Source organism: Ambystoma mexicanum, chromosome 3p (assembly GCF_040938575.1).
Source record: "Ambystoma mexicanum isolate Mex_15411 chromosome 3p, UKY_AmexF1_1, whole genome shotgun sequence".
NCBI lineage: Eukaryota > Metazoa > Chordata > Amphibia > Caudata > Ambystomatidae > Ambystoma > Ambystoma mexicanum.
The window spans coordinates 918,179,587-918,196,617 of NC_090925.1; the positions used below are offsets into that span (position 1 = coordinate 918,179,587).

The following is a 17,031-nucleotide window of genomic DNA, read 5'->3' on the forward strand; positions in this document are numbered from 1 at the left end:
TCCTCCTTCTCTCTCTCCCTAGTTCCATGTCATTTCATCGCGGGATATTTTTTCGCTGGGTTTTTTACAGTGAATTTTTTATGGAAAAAAACAATTTTTACTTTATTTTTGGGGGGTTCCCCTCCCAACACCCATTCCCTTTCAGTTTATATCTATTACCAAAAACCGACATCCTATATATTTAATTATTTAACCCCCCCAAAAAAGATTCGATTTTTTTTTTTTTATTAATAATTTGCGGTAAAAAACCCCACGAAAAAAGGACATACCTCTATCCCTCTACCCTGCCAACCTCCGTTCTTTTCTCCACCCTCCTTCCTCCTTTCCTCCCTTACTCCATTCAGTTCTGCAAACTGGTTGCCTGGTTCACCGCCAGAGCCTAACAGGTCCCAGCACCCCCCGGAAGTCTTTGCACTTGCCTCTGTACCACTGCATGATGTTCAGCGCTACTGCACTTTCTGCTTACGCTCTATGAGTGAGGCAAACTCTCTGCAGGTTCCTGTTGGATGCGCTTGTCCCCCCACTCGCTCATCCTCGCATCTCTTTCTGTTGGCATGCGTTACCCATATGTACTAGGACTAGTAAGTTCATATGTCCTGCCCCCACACCCCACCCACCTTTTTTCTGTCCCCCACCCTAGCTGGGTCGGAACTGTAACACTTCATGCACTTTCACTAGGAGAAACGCAGTCAGGCCTAGTATGGTAGTTTTCTGTTTAGATCATCCGGAAACTTCACGGCCTAAGAATGATTAATGTAGTCCCTTGTTCCCTTCCTGCCTTGAAGCGCTCCACCTGTGAATAAGCGCTGTATAAATAAATAATTACAGTTACAATTCCCCAAGGTTCCCTTTTGTCCCCTTTCCCTGGGTGCATATATATGTTCAACATCTCACTGCCCTGTTTAAGAAAGATCAACTTTGCTACCACTCTTGTGACGGAGAGACACACGTTTACTTTAGAATTACAAACCTCTTTCTGAGTGCTAGGATAATCTAGCCAGGTGTATGTCCAAAGTCTGAATTGGATGGTGCAAAATGGACAACCTAAATCAATCAAAAACGGAAATCACGCCTCATTGCCCAAAAGTGCCTGCCAAGATCCATCAAACCTCCAAGAACATCTCTTTTTGTTTATCTAACCCCCTTCCTACATTGACAAGGTTAAGCATCTTAGTGCTATCTGGCAAGCTGGTTCGGGGTTAAACTCTCGCATTGGCGGGATAGTAAAATCAGCCTTTCATAGACTGCGTCTTTTAAAAAAATATCTTGTTTCTTCCCTCAAATGAACATGCAGGGATAGTTGCGGCCCACACAAATTAAAAACTGGATTATGCTAATGATCTAATAATTGGCCTTCCTGCACACCAAATACACTATTTACAGACAGCTCAAAATGCAACTATAAGAGGTATTTTTAAATTGTATTAATTCAGTTAGGTTTCTAATCATGGGGCCTCATTACGAGGCAGGGGGAATGGGTTAACGGGGTCCGCTAATGGATGAGGACCCGTTATTCCCATTCCGCCTGAATACGAGGTCCCCTCGCGGGACCCGGTAATGACGCCTGGTAAAACCAGGTGTCGTTAACGGGTCCTGCGAGGGGACCAGGGAGCTAAAAACAGGCCGGTCGTAATCGGTCCGTTGTTATCTCCCTGCACCCATTTCCATTAAGCCCTGTGGGGGCTCGAATGGGAAAGGTCGGGGAACCCGGACCCGGTTTTGGAGGCAGCCATACCGCCAATAGCGGCATGGCTACCGCCAAAGCCGTAATGAGGCCCATGGTCTTTGCACTGGCTGCCAGTTCAGAAAAGTACTCAATTCGAAATCCTGTTTACGGTTTTCAGATCATCTTTATTCCACTCCCCTACCCTTTCCACGCCCTCTTTCAACAATCAAATAACCTCAAATGGTTTTCCATACTTTTTCCCCCGCTACGTTATCTGCGGACACCGGCCGGTGTGGGATTATTCATTCATTTGTTTTAGTTCTATCTCCCATGGTGCATTGCAGAATCATGGTTTTGAGAAATTAAAAAGCTGCCATCTTTTTTATTTGTCCTCGATGTGAGAGATAGCCCTGCGGCTATCTGAAAAATGAAAAGCAGAAGAAAAAGACTGTTGGAGGTCAAAAATCATGCAAATGCTATCAGGCAAGTGGTGCATGTCATGGTACCTGCCAACCAACCCAGGGTATTGGCACCCGTGGGGACCTTCAAGGTCCCAAAGGATTCCCTAAGGGATTCCTGGACTCGGTCCTGGTGCCGTTGGTGCCAGGCTCATGCTGCCATCTCAAGTAAGGCAGGTTTCAAAGGGAGAGAACCACGTGCAGACCATTCTAAGGCAGGTTGAAGGGACTACTTTACCAAGGGGCTACTTGCTAGGGTGTGGTTGGAGGGACTGCTTTACCTGGGAACTACTTCTTGAAGGCTATATAGACCACGCCTTCAGTACAGAACACGCTTCGCGTTATTCTGCACTCCTGCAGCGTAACACTCACTGTGTCTGCAAAGTCCGGGCCTGTCTTCAGCCACGCCCGTCCCGTCCTCTCGAGTTACCTGCAAGGAAGAAAGAGAGAGAAGAGAACAGAACAGAACAAGACTCTTACCTGATGCTCCATCTCGGTCGCACCGAATCACAGCTTCTGCAGAGCTGCAAAGGAAAAGACACCAGGTTAGCAGCGCAACGCTAATACTTACCAGAAGGCTGCACATTCCAGCGATCCATAGAAGCACCATCACTCGATCACCGCTCCATCATCCGATCGCTGCTCTGGAGCTGCCGCATCTGTAGAAAACAAAAGAAGACATCAGTTTAGCCGCGCAGTGGGGGAAAGGCCTCATTAAGACTTTGAAATCTTGCGCAGCGCTACTACTCACCGGAAGGCAGCCCTTCCTCGCGGCCTGCAAGACATCGCCACGCACTCTCCGCCTTGGATATACCGCACCTGCAGAATACAAGAACAGCAGGTTAGGTGCACAGAGAACCAATACCGTGTGGAAAGATTAATGCAGAACGCTGCTGCTAGACCTATCTTGGAAGCCAGCTACCATTTCCGGAAGGGACCCCGCTCCATATTAAGCACCGAGGGGAAACCTGTAAGGAAGAGGCACAGGAGTGAACTTTTGGCAACTTGAACTCTTAAGCAATCCATACCTTGGAATAAAGACTTACCCATTGAGTCACAGTTGTCTGGAACTCTGCAGGATCAGTGAAGTAACTAGATCCTTGAACTACTACGCACCCCTGCACACAGTCGCAGGATGGAGAGTCCGCCATTCAGAACATACAGGTGAGACATAGCAGAGGGGTGCAAGAAGAGGTCACGGGAGGCGGGAGTTGCCCTTGTCTTTATGGTTGGGTAACATTTGGTTTAACCTTTTAGGCAACCTGCTTTTGTGACAAAAGGGGAATCAGAGGGGGGCACAAGGAACCACTCAACACCGGACCGTCCAGCTCCGTTCGACGCCCCTGTGGAGACCAGGTGAGCGTAACAGTGCAGGGGTGCGGGGGTTGTCAAGAGGACACAAAGTGCAATTTGGGAGTTGGAGGGGATCTGGGGGCCGAGTTTGCAACACAAACTTTTCTGTAACCTTGGCTATAGCCGTGAATAGCCAACAAAGCTAACTGTGTCATAGAAACACTGTGCTGTGGGGGAAATGGGAGAGGGCAGGGGAGATGAGGAGGCCACGGCACAGATGAGGGGGGTAGCAAATCCTGTGTATTCCCCACTAGAGACCTACCTAAAGTCTCCTCCCAGGTGGCCAGGAGAGGGCAGACGCTTCTGGATCCCAATACTGGGGGTGGTGTACTGAGGGAGAATCACCTGGGCAGTGGGGTGCTTTAAAAGGGTGAGACATGGTATTTCTCCTTGGAGAGGGTTACTCTTGCCACTGGGTTAAAGGAGGAATTGGCTTATTGTAATTTTAATATATCTCAACTTCCTACCAAAGATGGAAGGATAAAGTCCCAGGGTATAACCCAACAAGGTACTGTATTTAAAGAACAGGTCTTTTGCTCCCCCCCAAAACATATATCCTATCCAATGCCAAAGGTATACCAAAATGGATGATGGAAAGGTCTGTAAAAAGATTAAGCCCTATATATACCTCTTCCAAAAATATCAACGGAAGTGAAAGTACTACTAAAAGTAGTAAGGAGATAAGAACATTCAATTTCCTCCAAGAAAGACTACATGTCCCAGAATCCTTCACAGACTGATGAAGAAGGGGGTTTAAGAGGCATGCAGAGGTAAAGGACAGGCAAGCAGGCTTAACAGCCTTTTACCAGGCGCAGGCAATTAATATTAAAGGCCTGCAGCTGAGGCCAATTAATCCACCTGAGGGCCATAAAAGACTGCAGCAGGAAGGAGCAGTACAAAGAAGCTGGAGCAGGAAGGTCGGCAGCAGTAGCAGAAGAAGAAACAGAGCACAAGGCTGGTAGTTCACTAGGAAATGTGACCACAGAAGTGGAGGAAGAGATTTTACCTGCAGGCTCTGATTTGTTCCTCACAAACCCTGTTTGTCTGTGCCTGCATTGGAAGAGACTGGGAGAAACTAGCAGTCTTTCCAGGTGCGCCTAATTGCTGCGACTGCTGAGCTGAATGTGTACGTTTACCCGAGGCACGTGTACAGAAGCAAGCCGAGGAAAGCTGGAGAATAGAAGACTCTCCATTATCGAAGCCGGATCGGAGACACCCGCACTGTGGAGCGGTGTGGGTCCCAAGAGATCCTGTAGCAGCAGTAGCAGAAGTCAGAAAGTCGGGAAGTCGGGAAGTGGAAGCAGCCCGCAACCGTTGCGATTTCGGAGCCAGGAAGTTAAGCTCTGTACTCCCAAGTCACTTGAAATACCTTGCCAGTAACTGTAACCAACAGAATTCACACTCGCTTAGAAGTTAAAGCAAGTGAAATTGTTCGCAGTCGTGGGAAGTCCAGTTCAACTAAGGGAATTGTAGCATTAAGCAAAGTGCTCACGTTGTTGCATAGCAATCAATACCAGGGAGGTTGCGTGTCTCCTATTGAGTTGGAGACTTATCAGTAATGGTTTAAGAAGCAGTAGTTGGCATTCCCAAAGTGATACAAGAACATTTCACAGTATCATTTGTAGAAGGGAGGTGCTCAGAATAAGCAACCCCCTTAGAAGAAGCATCCCGATCAATTGCATTCACGACGCTGCAGAGGTAACAAAAGAAGAATTGTTATTCAAGTTGAAGAGGTTCTCTGCATTTTATCCTGGAAGTGGGCTGTCCAGGATTGCCATTGGTACGGTGTTCTTTATGGAACTTGGAAAGGGAATCTTTCAGCAACCGAAGAAGAAGCGTTAACAGTGTATTTTTGTTTGGGTGAACTTTTGTTTCTTTGGAACTGTGCACAAACCGATTTAGAACTTTATTTTTCTTTGGAAGAAATTGACTTTGGACATTCCTGGTGGGAGAAAGCTACCCAGAACAAGGAGAAGTTATCCTAGACACTGGTAATTTGGTAATCTTTTATTTATGTCGTTTATGCTTCGTTTTGATTTTTCCGTTGTTAGGGTCAGTTTTGTTTACGATAGGAGATGATCTATACTAGGTAGGGAATCCCCTGGTAGAGTAGGCTTAGTTGTGTTATTTGCACTTTCTCTTTGAAATAAAATGTCAAATACAGAGAAAATGACAGGTAGTTGTCCGCCTGCCATTGCTGACCCCTCACAGGGGGCACTTGGTGAGGGCCTGCGGGGTCAAAAAATATTTTTTTGGGCTGTTCTTTAGATATTCGCGGCTATAAACTACACATAGCCGCAGCTATCTGTAGTCCATAATAAAATATCGGCATCCAGGTCTACCAACCGAGACCAAACCTGCTTAGCTTCACAGAGAGGAAGGGGCTGCCCCCTTCATGCCATGTTGCCTAATAGATGGACACAAGTTACAAGACCACTTAGAGCAACATTGCCTGAGGGGGCTAGCCCCTTTCTCGCTGTGAAGCTAAGCAGGTTCAGTCCTGGTTACTGAATGGATGGTAGACCGTCCACAGTTCCAGATGCTGTGGCTTTCTTAGTTTTAAATACCTCATAACAAACTAAGAAAGCACACTGCATCCGCATGGTTAAAGAGCTGTTAATACTTGGAGAATTGCAAATACAGCTTGCATGTACAAAGCATACTAGAATAACTTTTTGATATATATATATCCCAATATGGTTTAAAGATCTTCTATGTTCCCAGTGCTCTCTGAGAGCTCAGAAGAACATTTGTATGACTTTTGCTGAATTGCCAATGCCTTTATGTATTAAGTTTGAGAAAGATTATGTTCTCGATAACCCCACATGGTCATCTAATATACTCATTTGGAATAGATTTATAGACTACATCTTTGGTGTCTGGTGTGGCACTAAGGAAGATTTGACAATATTTCCCACTTACCTCAACACAGTACACTCCAGAATAAAATTCACCATGGAGATTGGAACACCTACACTTCACTTCCTAGATGTGAATTTATAGATCAGAGATGGGAACATTATAACCACGATCTACCATAAACCCACTGATGCAAATAATTTACTCCACTACTCCAGCATCCATCCGAGGGTCATGCTCAAAAGTCTACCCTATAGCCAGATTATGACATTAAAAATGATAATATCTGATCCAGCAGGGTTTGACACTGAATGTTCAACACTTGTGGAGAACATTTAGGAAAAAGAGGATATCCTGAAAACATCTTAAATGAAGCCTAGGCAAGATCGACAGAGGTGACAAAGGACCAATTACTGAATCCTAATATCCAGAAGAAGGGGATACCCCTTTTGTTTATCTCAAAAAGTTCTCGTCAAAGTTTCCAGATCAGCAAGACGATCAAAAAGCATTGGAACATTCTCCATAATGATCCCATGCTTTTTAAGCTGTTTCCAAAAGCCCCTACGATGTGTTTCAAGGAGGGAAAAATCTTAGAGACAAGTTGGTCAGGGCAGAAAAACCCTCTAAAGACAACCAATTACTTTGAAAACCAGAAAGAAGGGAACATTCCCATGTTTTAGTTGCACCCATTGCTACAAAGTCATAAAAGGCGATACCGTTTCCCATCCACGCACGGGAAAAAAGTTCAAACTCAAGGATTTTTCGACCTGCCTGACTGCTGGTGTATTTACATGATAAAATGCCCCTGTGGGAAACTGTACATAGGACGATGAGACCTTCAAAAGAAAGTTGGACGGAACACAAATCTAGCATAAGGTGTAACAATCATCGATCACCGGTGGCAAGACACTTCGTAGAACACCTACTTAAAGTTGGGAAACGTCCACAAAGGGGAGGCAACAATCACTCCCTTCTTCTTCAAAGGGAACTGTATTGGATTCACTTATTAGACACTGTCCAACCAAAGGGCTTGAACGAGGAATGTTCACTAAATTGTTTTCTGTAACACTCTATTCTACACAGTCTCCATTTGGAGTATGTACAATCTATGGAATTGCCTTGCTTAAAAACCCTCTTTACATATTGTCTTCATTTTAATGTTTAACTACACTCCTGGAATACAGGGATCAAGGCAGTGTACCTATACAGACTGTTTATATCCTTATGTCAAATATACATCTGAATAATAGACTGATCAATGTTCCAGTATAAAGCAGTGAACATGTTTTAGGCTATATTGCACATTTTTGTGGTATGGTACCCTCAGAACCAGGGAATCATTGTATGAAACATTTAACATAACAAATGGAATAACTCGATGGACCAATGTCCCATCATAAAGCAATTAACAGGTTTTTGTGGAACGGTACCCTTATGATCAGGAAAACAATGTATAAGATATATGTAACCTGTTACATTGAAGACAAGAAGTGTGTGAACTTGGTATGAGTTACGCAATGTAGTGGAAGAAAGATTAACACGAATATGGGCCACATCTGATCCATCTTGGGGCAACCCGCAGTGTTACTTCCTTAGAAATGTCCTGACAACAGAATCAAGCCTCTGGGCCATCATCATTTGTACCATGGCACATTCTAAATGTATATTCCCCTTTGTTTATTATCATCAGAGTCCTCGGTTCATTTCGTAGGATCAACATTTGCTACAGGCACACTTATAACAAGCAACAATTGGGCTTGGTTGTTATTGTTGGTACTTTACACACTCCCATTGAAGAACAGCCATTAGAGTACAAATGGAATCGAACGCTATCTAAAATTCCATTCCATATTGGAGCACTTATTCAGACAGGGATATGCGCACGTCCAGTCCTTTCTCCCATATCCGTGGTTACTGACGCTCTCATCTTTGTTAACCCCCCCGGCACTGCAGCGTTAGATACAGAATTAAGGTAAGCCTCTTTTTCCTGAGACCCCATGCAGCCGCAGGGGGGGGGTTCTTTACTCTTTGATATTATGCAACATACAGATTAATGAATGCCCTAATATGCCTTTCAGCATTTATCTATGCGAGTCATTCATTGACACAACAGAGGTCATTACCAGGGATACAGACACTTTCTAGACAGCACGAGCCTCGACCGCTCGCAGATGAGGGTGAGTGAATTTCATAATTGGGAAGGTCACTCCATATCAAGCTTATACTGAGAATATTCACATCGAATTGTCAGGTGACAAGATTCACATATGGGGATATATCAATTATCACCTTTAGCTTTATGAACAACCTGCCTCTAGAACTCGAACAGTGCACCATTAATGAAGACCCAAGAGGAGAACCCTTTTTTTACCTCAAATTCACAGTCGGACATGACAAGTCGTAAAGGCACATACCACTAGGGTTCTATGTCACATTTTTTATAAGATGTTCCAGGAGACCAGCGTTATGATTGTCAATACATAATAAACAGTTCATAACGTTTGCTACATAGTCGATTTTTGGAGGTTATATACCCTGCACACCCTCAGACGATAGACTCCGTTTTCAGGGCACACTCTTGACACTCTCGACACAACCAGTTGATCACCAAGAGGTGGGAATCCGTGACGATTGTCCTAGAACACAAGAGAATTCAGTCGACTTTAAGAATATTTAACTATTAACAATTCATCAGAGAAATTACACTAGAGCTATACACTGGGTCTTGCCCAGATGGCTCCATGTTTCAGTGATTTGTAGACATTGGCTGGTCGAGCGGTTCTCAAATTATTTAAAAAATCACAATGTCTTGTGACCCACCTGGAGTCTGGGTAATTTCTCCATTGATGCCATTAATGACTTGGTAATATCCGGACTGGCTTGCATATGTATAACAAGGTCTATTGATGTATAGTACAACTTGAATTGACCTCTAGGCTAGTTCTCTTTTAGGGAGAATTGTACGAATTAATGATTCAGAACCCATATATTTGTCACTGTGGCCAAAATGCCTCTTGGAATTTACTGTCGCCTAACTCAAGTCTAAATTCATTGCATTATAAGTATGACTGTACTCAATTATGATACATCTTTTCTGTATAAAAAGGGAGGATTCTACTTTCGAATTGTCTTTTCTTCTTTGTATTATGTGATGGTTTTGTACCAGTATCATAGTTCCTCCCCTGCACCTTAAATTCTCTTCAATGAATAAGAAAAATAATCGTAAATTCTGATCCTTTAACATTGGTGTGCACTGACAGCTCTTAGCTTCAAAGCAGAGTACTGTTGAAAGCCAGACGTGGGGGTCAGGAGGAGAAATGATGAGAGGGCAAGCAAGTCATGAGTATTTGCCCAGGATGTGGCAAAAGAAGTTACAATCATGGACACTGGTGCAATTATTTTCCCCTGATTATGGCAGCTTTTCAGGGCACAAGTAAATGACACATATGGGTTTACAGCGTAACTTTTTTTTTAGAGGGTAGACACAACCCCCTTTTTTTAGGTTGGCAAGCTTGCTCAAGTATTTGGCTGCCAGGATTTTACTCAAGTTCTCAAGTTCCCGGTGCAGACGCTTACCCACAAGACCACAAACACGTGTTTCGCATTGCGATTTTGTTTCCCTGAGAATATTTCACGACAAATTGCTAGGTTTAAAAGGTGAGCACCTTTTATTCTTTGCCAGCATATTTATTGGAACGCTTCCTCTCAGGTTTTTTTCTGGTCTTCATCAATTTTTAAAACAATCCAGTGCTATTGTGTCTTGTGCACTTTCAACTAAGGGGAAGGACAATTGAACTACATTTGTATATTTCACTTTAAGATATATGTTCACTTACTGTGCGTTTATTCATGGGTGCCAGCTTTTGATTTTCACTATTGGGGCAAAAGTACCTGCGCATATGTTATTCTTGTAACCAGTCATTTTTATTCCCTTTTCCGTGCTGCTTTAATGCGGTTAGTTTGGGTTATGCGATGTATCACAACAGTCAGCAAGAGACTGGCCATAAAACAAGGGTCTTGTAGCACTCTGCTTAACCAAAGTGTGTGATCCTTGGCAAATAATTTAATCCCACTGAGCATTGCCTAAAAGTTCTCAAAGCCTGCTATTATTTATGAATAAAAATGCCACGGTCAAAAGAGGTGAAAAATCAGTCTGTGGCTGATTAACATCTTTGAACGATGGTTGCATTAGGGTGGATTTCGAGGTTAACCTCTCAATCCACTGCATACATTAGTCTTGCAGCGGGTCATGAGGGATATTACCCTACTTATGCACGCAATGAAACAATAAAATAATATCTCTGTGTTTACACTGGAAAAAAACAATTCCCTGCAATTGTTGGAAGGGAGCACATGGAAAAACACTGATAAACAGATTCTGAAATGTTTGGAAAACAGGAAACCTAATAATAATGATACATGCGGCTATGGCAAAAAAGTAATTAAAACAAAATGTTTAGTAATTTTAACAAATACTGCGAGGTTGGGGATGAAACATCACTGACTATGGCCTCCAGTGGTCTGGTAGTGTGTTAAAATGGACAGTGGCCACGTCCAAAGGCCATGCCTAGCGATCACTTAGTGATTTAAAAAAAAAAGCAGTAGACACGGCCGGCCGGAGGCCATGCTTGCTGGCTATGGCCGAAGGCTATGGCTAGTGGACTGGTAGTGTTCTAAAATGGACAGTGGCACGACCGAATGCCATGACAAGTGATTTAAAAAATACAGTGGGCTTGGGCAGAGCGTGCACGGCTATTGGTCTGGCAGTAGTTTTAAAAATACAGTGGACACGGGCAAAATGCCGTGGTTAGTGATTTAAAAAGAATACAGTGGGCAGGCCAGAGCATCCATGGCTAGTGGTCTGGCAGTGGTTTGAAAAATACAGTGGGCACGGACAGAGGTTGTGCCCACTGGCCATGGCTAGTGGTCTGGGAGTGTTCTAAAATGGCCATAGGGCTTGGTCGAAAGCCATGGCTAGTGTTCTGGTGGCGATTTAAAAAAATACAGTGGGAACATGCGGAGGCCATGGCCAGTGGTGGGGAAAATAAAATTTTAAAAAAATAATAATCTATGGCATAACAAAATCCTTGAAATTCAATGAAAAAAAACAGTAGTTGCAAGGACGTTAAGGCGAGCAATACATTGTAAAAAAAAATGATGAATTCAAGGAAAAATCATTGTTGCAGGGACGTTAAGGTGAGAACTTAATGCAAAATAGACCGGCCATTCAGCTAAATCCACCTTAACTTTGCATCCCCTGTTGCGCAGCCTTTGACCACAATGACATACAGATGACATCCCCAATTACATCATCCATGACATCCCCAATTACATCATCCATGACATCACTAGTGACATTACAAATGATATCATATAGGACACCACTGATTACATCTGTGATGCATCAGACATAACATGTATGACTGAGCTTATAAAAGCTTTGAGTAACTTTGAGTAACTAAATAACAAATTAGGTTGTGTCCTTAGCCGTGGCATTTGCAAGTGGTATGTTGCAGGCAGATTCGCACCAAGGGAAGGGTGCTTAGCCAATCAGGATGCTGGAAATGAAGGTAAGAACACACTAAGTACCACCTGCTTTTTCCAGCCACCTGAGGCCCTTCCCCTTGTGACACCATCTTGATTCTGGGGAGGCAACAGGGAGTCTCTCCCCGTTGCCTCGCCACAGCCGCACCCTCCTGCTGTCCATCCGCCCGGACCTGGTGGACCGGAGCTTTGTGCTCCGGTCCCGGCGCTCCTCCCACACATGCCAGATTACATTCTGTAGATCAGGTACACAAGGATGATGTTAAAGATGCATGCTGTTGTGATGCCTAGAGCCAGTTCTGTGCAGGTGCTAAAAGGGAATTTACTATTTTCCTAAGTCCTTATCACTTACATGAATATCTAATCGCAGAGGAAACAGCGTTTTTCTCACCACTTGTTGCAAGATCCAGTAGTAGCCAAAAAGGTTAAGCAAGGTGTCAAAAAGCACTTCTTCCACAATAACAATAGGTACCACAAATAGATTTGGCGCTAATAAAATAATACTAGACAGATGGATCAAAATAAACTTGGGAGTTCATCATGAAGGCTGGGATACTTGATCTTAAAGTGCACAGAAGTGCGGCGCCAATTCATTGATTTACACACAAAAGAGCAGCCCATTTCCCATTTATACTGCATGGTCTTTTTCATCTTTATGTCTGTGCCAAGAATTGCACTGGGATTCTGCAAGGAAAATTATTTGATTAGCTAGACTAGTAGAGTCAAGTGATCATAGGTCTGAGTCAGTAAATGTATCTGACTGTATTAAAAAGGGATGTGTGTGGCGCAGAGGTTGAGGAGATTGGTGCCGCATGAGCTAGACAAGGATAGTAAGTCCATTGGATGAGTTTTAGAAAATTATGCTAATATGTTGATAAAGTGTGTCGAGAACTGTTGCCAGCCTCGAAAGATCATTAAAAATCTACTGGACCTCCAGGTCTAGTAATTTAATGTATCTACTCGACCTAGGGGTAATGTACTCGACCAATGATTATGACACTTTTCTTTTTGATTAGAAACATGTTTGGGGTGTTAAACCTATGCAGCGATGCGAATGTGCCTTTGAACTTACGAATTTACACAGCCATACAAAATAAAAATCAAACTCAACTAGTATTATGTAATTGCGGTCTTCTAACACAACTTGGTTTTCTTGCATCTTGATGATCATGGCCCAGAACTTGTTCTTAGGAACAGACATGTCAACATGCAGGGGTTGCTAATGTGTATGAGTTGACTGCAGGGAGGGGCTTTGCATTTGCAAAACTACCAATGTACACAAATACCAGCTTGCATGGTCTGCTAAGGTGGACATATGCATGTCCTTGTGAAGTCCCAATGTGCAGGGTTAGCTCTTAATTTGGACAGTCAATTTGTAGAGCTGCCATTTTACAGGTGCAAAGGTAGCTAGAGGTCCGTTTGCATGGTATTCTAATGGGTTGGCGCCCTGTTTAAGGGACTGCTAATGGACACATCCATCAGCTTATCAGAGCTACTTATTTCCTTGGCAAATAGTTCACCAACGTGAATATCCTCAGCTACCTACTTGGGGGGGGGGTTCAATTGTTAGGGCTACTAGTTAAGCAAGGGGCAATAACACATGACTGTCAGTCTGCAGCAGCAGCTAACCTTCAAGCTCCAGGTTTGCAGGGGCTTTCAATGTGCAGCAGTGCCTGTAGGGTCTGGTAGTTTGCAGCACTGTGACTTTATCAGGGCATGTAATGTTCAAGGCTACCTGCTTGCAGAGGCTGGTAATGAGCAATGCTGCCAGTCCATATCGGTAAGTGCATAGAGATACAGAGGAGGGAGGGATGGGTACAGAGAACAAGGACCGTGGATTGACAGAAAGGTGATGAGGGGAGGTAGGTACTGAAGGAGAATGAGTGAACAGAGAGGGAGACGAGAGTGGATGTGGACAATGGCAAAGTGGATGGAGAGGGAAAGGAAGCATAGAATAAGTGGAAACAGTCCAATCAAACGCTATGCCCTCGGTCATGACTTGCTAGCTAAGGGTGAAGGGGCATGGAAGAAAAAGTACATAGAAGGGTGAAGTTAGGAAGGGGAAGAGAGAGAGCCTGACGGGAGGGAGATGAACTATGGAGTACACACTAGCGAGAAAAAGAGTTAAGCGATTGAGAATGCAGGTGTAGGTGAGAGAGGGAGAGTGAGAGCAGAGCATAACTGGGGCTAGAGAGGGAGAGCAGGCGAGAGCACAAGGGACTAGTCAGAGGATACAGCAAGCATGGGAAGCTAGCGTCCAAGCAAGGACAGAGGGGACAGTTGTATACTGGGAATACTGGAATAGATGGTAGAGCAGGAGTCAGACTGTTCACAAGGAGGGGGTGAGGGGTAGGGATAAAAAGTGTCTAACTAGAGATGGTCACCAAGCGAGACACACAAAATAGGGTAAAGGCATGACAAACATCTACAAAACTGTGTTTGCACATATGGATGCACCCATCCTTTCAGAGTGGCAATATTTCTGACACTTGTGGGTGGGCAAGTGCTATCCGCTTTGAATTGCCCTGTAGCCTCATCCAGCCAGTGCTGATGTTGGCGTGACGTCCACCACTGCATGAAAGGGGACCTAAAAATGCAGATGCCTGCACTGTACCAACAGTGTGTGAGAAAGTTGCTTTGCAAAAATTTAGGCTATACCTGTATTCTGTGAAAGTGGGAAGTGCAGCATGGGTGTGTTACGCTCTTAAGGAGCAAAGCTTCCCTTGTGAGGACTGCTAGTGTAGTGTAACAGAAGCTCATAAAAAGGTAACGTGTTTCTTAAATAGACCATTTCACCCACAAAACAATGAGAGTCAGAACTTAACAACACTTTTATCGACTCCACAACATCACAGAAGCAGTGCCCAAACATTCAGTGCCCCCCTTAATACCTGACCCATCCCACTCTCTACTCCTCTCCCTCACATGAAAACAATCACAAGGCAAAAGCGTCAATAGTGCTCAGCTGGCCTTGATCCAGTGCTTCACAGGCATTTTACTCCGTCCAGGGCAGAACGCATTCTGCTTACCGAGTTTTTATTTTTAAATAGCACCCACAAGTCACTTCGCAAATAAAGATGTGGGGCCTACCTAATCGGATTTTGTAATTGTCATTGTTCTGAATGCGCTTCTTCATGTCGATCCAGTCTGTCTGCTGCCATCTAGTGGGCATTTAAAAAAGTGAAACTATCATGCTCAAGGAACGCTCACCAACAACGTCGAGCAGGTGTAAATGCTGCAGGTCCCTCATAAAAATAGCTCGACTATGCGTTTATAGGTAACTTACAACATCCAATTCTAGAGCAGGCAGAGAAAGGGATGCCCAAAGACACAGATATGCCCACTGTAGTGGTGGATCCATTTTCCCATCACGTTCAGCAGAACAGAGGTATGAAATGCATACACTTTGGGGTTTCGAACACTATTCAATGCTCTCTGCAGAGGACATCCTAGCCATTTTAATTGATCCAAGTACCTGCATCTGGGAGGATTAGGGCATTTGTACTTATCGCAGAGTATATAAAGTGTCCAACTTCCAAAATAATGAATGCTTAACTGAACATTGTATGCTGACATGGTTGCATGCACTGTGGTCCTCAAAGTGCATTAATATGGTGTTAATCCCCCTTTCCAATAGCTGGAACGGGGGATAACAACCCTGCAGTCCAAGCCCGGGGACATCACCCCCAGCCGCCCTAGAACTCTGGATGCGCTGCGTTACAGCGTTGCCCTCGGGGGAGGGGTGGGGGACCCTGCCACGGCTCCCTGGGACAGCCGCTGGACTTGGGGACAGTCAACCCACATTGGAGACAGGCGCCCAAGGCCGGGGGCTGCTGCACCCCCAGCCGTCCTAAGGCTTTGGCTGGGCTGCGTTATAGCTTTTCCGTCTTGGAACAGATGGGGACCCTGCCGGGGCTCCCTGTGCCTGCCGCTGGACTTGGGGACCGTCAACCCTTTCTCTTTTCCGCCAAGGTAAGCACACCCACGCATGTGAGGTACCGTTTTCGTCAGGACACATTGCCTGCATGTTTCAGTGGTTTCTTGGTGGTAAATTGTGTTTTTTCCGCTACATTTTGTACTTTGCCGGGCCTTGTGTGTAATGAAATCTAGGGTTATTTGCGCAAGTCAGACCTCTTTGGATTCCCACAGGTTTCTTCTTTTCAGAAATGCATGGGGTTCCCGGTTTTCCCAAGCCCAAATCTGTGGGTTGTCCACAAAGCCAACTCCAGTCTTCCCCAGTGCGTATGATGTACCAGTGGTTTAGCCTTTTCCCTTTGCGCCCAGGTCAGTACACACACATGTTTCCGTCGGGACACCTGTGGAAACGCGGGAAGGTAGGACATTTGTTGTTTTCCCTGGGTTTTGATAACGTTTTCATACATTTCCTACTGCACTTTGTTACACAACCATTTCATTTCTCAAATGTAACCTACATTTAGTCGCTGCTGTAGGCACTGCACGCTTTTGTAACCTGCACAAGTCACCTATCCTTCAAAAGGTCTGCCTGTGCCCTTTCAAAAAATGTATACTTGCCATTCTTCACCACATTCGTTTTCCTTATTTTCAAATGCCAAGTACGTGCCAAGTAAGTCTGTTTAGGCAGTCAGCACAGAAATCCGGTGTACCATGGCTCCGTTTTTGGATCATGGTATTGCTTGTTTTGTGAAACATTACGAAAAATGTGTGATTTCCTAAGAGTCGTAGGAATGTAGGTATTCAAAGACGCCATTACTGTACAAGTACAAACATGTCCATGCTTGTTTTCTGTCACTTTTCCAATGTTTTCCCAAACTTCCTGAACATGGAACGATGTCTACTTTTCAGAAATGTATGCGTTTCTGTATTCCCATTGAGCTTTCCTACCCTCCTTTTCTGTTCTGTCCAAGAATGTCCTATTAAAATAAAATGGGAAAATAAAATAAAAAAATAATTAAAAACAAAAAAAAAAACACCTACCTCTCACAAAATGATGGTAACTTTATGCAAAATATGTATTTTCGTTTCCACTCAACCTATTCTTCAAAGCATGGCAAATGGCGAATTCAGAACTGCAAACCATTTGTTCCTAGCTCTTACAAGAAAAAATGCAGGGTTCTTTGTACATCATTTTATTGGTGTTTTCTGAAAAAACACAAATATTTTCACTTTTTG

General features: G+C 44.1%; 1 protein-coding gene across 3 annotated transcripts in view; it reads right to left on the reverse strand.

Moving 5' to 3' along the window:
* The window catches only part of LOC138581111 (zinc finger protein 271-like), a 60,221-nt gene that overhangs the window by 25,993 nt on the left and 17,197 nt on the right, over positions 1-17,031 (reverse strand). Inside the window, exon 2 of one of the 3 annotated variants that reach the window (XM_069652193.1) lies at positions 8,871-8,972. The exons of the other annotated variants lie outside the window; for them this stretch is intronic. The gene's annotated coding sequence lies outside the window, so the exon portion shown is untranslated. The remainder of the gene's footprint in view (positions 1-8,870; positions 8,973-17,031) is intronic. 3 annotated transcript variants of the gene reach the window in all.